Below are 3,018 nucleotides of genomic sequence, written 5' to 3' on the forward strand. Positions count from 1 at the left end.
CACACACACAGAGCACACGGCGCACACACACACAGCACACAGCACGCACACACACACAGCACACAGCGCGCACACACACAGAGCACACGGCGCACACACACAGCACACGGCGCGCACACACAGACAGCACAGGGCGCGCACACACACACATAGCACACAACGCGCACACACACAGCACACAGCACACACACAGCACACGGCGCACACACACACACAGCACACGGCGCGGATGCACACACAGACAGAGCACACGGCGCACACACAGAGCACACGGCACACAGCACACGGCACACACACACAGCACACGGCGCGCATGCACACACACACAGCACACGGCGCACACACACTCAGAGCACACGGCACACACACACGCACACACAAAACACTCATACACATAAAATAAGTCTTTTTAAAAGTTTTTATGAGCCAGGCAATGGTGGTGCACACCCTTAATCCTAGCACTCGGGAGGCAGAGGCAAGTGGATCTCTATGAGTTTGAGGCCAGCTTGGTCTACAGAGTGAGTTTAAGGACAGCTAAGACTACACAGAGAAAACCTGTCTCTAAAAATAAAAACATTCTTTTATAAATATTTTTAAGGTGGGTGCCATTGGTGGTTCATGACAGAGCCCAAGCTCCCTGCAGAAGCAACAGATACTTGGAGGTGTGGGGTCTGTTGGCTACCTTTGGATGAAGGGACAAAAGTAATGACAGAGCTTCAGTGAGTCAGCTCAACTTTATTCCGGAATATAGGGGATGTACAGGATTGGGGTGGCAGCTGGGGCATGCCCTAATTGGCATTAGGTGGCACACACCTATCATATAAGCTGGATTGGTGGAAGCGCGACCCTCTGAAAATAGCTAGAACATGTTACTTAATTAAATGTGGGCAGCAGGGGAAGAGTGTTGGCAGGGAACTGTGTCGAGGGTCATCCCTGAGATAAGTCAGGCATCAGGCCTGAGACATCCTTCAGATAAGGTTAAGCAGAGAGCAGGAAGTCCCGCTGGGAGTGGGGAGGGGGTCCTCCATAATGTGTGAAGAGAGCTGCTGAGATATGGTAGAGTACAACCCCTGACCACTGGGGCCTCCCAACATACAGGGTGCTCCTAAACACAGACAGACAGACACACACACACACACAGATACACACACACAGAGACAGACACACACAGGCACACACACACAGACACACACAGACACACACACAGACAGACAGACAGACACACACACACACACACACAGACACACACACACAGGGTGTGTGGAGTTAGGGAGGGAAAGCATAGACAGAATTCTGGCAGACAGACCTGGCAGTTTGCAGCTTAGCAGCCCCATTGACTGGGCAAAGCAATTTTCTCCTCTCAGAGTATGGTGGCCCAGACCTCTCTTTAGGGGATTTCTTCCCATGATCCTCTACATGGGAAGTAGTGAAAACCACAGTGCAAATACTGTTCTATATAATGCTGCCGGTGTCTTTTGAGTATCCGAACTCTTTGCCCTAACACCTGAGATTCTGATGTAGCAGGAAGAATCTGGCTACAGCTTTAATAATATTAAAGCCCAAAGGCAAAGAAGCATTCTGACTGACAGGAGGTACTGTCACCAAGATGCGGCCAGTTTCCTTGGTTACCTCATATCCAACCCCTTGCTTAACCTGGTTTCAAAATCAGCCAAGGAACCTGGGTGGTGGAGGCTCACACCTTTAATTCCAGCACTCGGGAAGCAGAGGCAGGTGGATCTCTGTGAGATCGAGGCCAGCCTGGTCTACAGAGCGAGTTCCAGGACAGTCAGGGCTACAGAGGAACCCTGTCTCAAAAAACCAAAATAAATGAAAAAACAAGTAGATCTCTCAACTGGATGCAGATCCTTTCACAGACAGGAGGTGCCCTCCACACTAATTTTAGCATCATCACTGACCCTGTGGTAGCCCTAACCTAGTGCTGAGTTATGGATCACGGACCCCAGTGGAGGAAAAGACAATGCCACGGAATGGCCATGTGTGTTCTGCCTGCTGTCCTGTATTTTTGCAGGACAGTTTCTTTATTTGGAAGCAGCAAAGTCAAGAGGAAGATCATCCCCTGGATATCAGTTGAGGAGAGGAAGAGCCCTCTTCAGGAATTGGAGTAGCAATTCTGAATATGCCAGAGGCCCCAGCTTTTACCTTTGTCGAGAAGTTCTGCTGTGCCCAGCCTGTGGGGCGGCTAACATCCTGTCTAGGGCTTTCCCTCCCTACCTTCACAAGCCTGTGCGTGTGCGTGCGCATGCACGTGTGCATGTATGTAGGCGCACCCCGCAAGCATTTGTTGTTTCTGCAGGTACGAAAGAAGCTAGAGCCCTGTCCACTAACTGGCTTTCCTAACAGAGAGCCTATTGTAAATGAGGGAGTGGGAACAGGCAAAGAGGCCAAGGCTTCTTCATATCAGTGGCCTCTGTAAGGTTCATTTCTGGTCATCATGGTAGCAGAGGCTCCTCCTCCATTGCCGTCTCATGCCTCTGGATCCCAATGCTTCTTTTCTCACAACTGTTTTGCCTGCTGGCTCAGCTGACTACAGTTCCAGAGTGGGCCTATGATGCCATGCAGATGAGCTCTAAGCCCCCAGGGCAGACCAGGGTCTGCTGTTGGCACTCTTCTCATCTCCCCTACCCGATTATCTTCTGCATTTGCAGTTCCTGCCATCCCAGGGGGCTTTGAGTGACTGGAGTCTATGTGGTCTCAGGTACATAAGGGACACTGAGAAAGACTAAGGACAACAAATAATTTATTTAACGATGAAGAGTGAAGTTGGTTGTAAGAGAAAAGTAAATGGGGTGGTGGCGGCGCACGCCTTTAATCCCAGCACTCAGGAGGCAGAGGCAGGTGGATCTCTGTGAGTTTGAGGGCAGCCTGGTCTACAGAGCGAGTTCCGGGACTAGCTGGCTCCATAGTCACAGAGAAACCCTGTCTCAAAACACCAGAAGAAGAAGAAGAGAAAGAGGAAGAGAAAGGAAGAAGGAAGGAGAAGGAAGGAGGAGAAGGAAG

Source organism: Microtus ochrogaster, unplaced genomic scaffold (genome assembly GCF_000317375.1).
Source record: "Microtus ochrogaster isolate Prairie Vole_2 unplaced genomic scaffold, MicOch1.0 UNK44, whole genome shotgun sequence".
Classification (NCBI taxonomy): Eukaryota; Metazoa; Chordata; class Mammalia; order Rodentia; family Cricetidae; genus Microtus; species Microtus ochrogaster.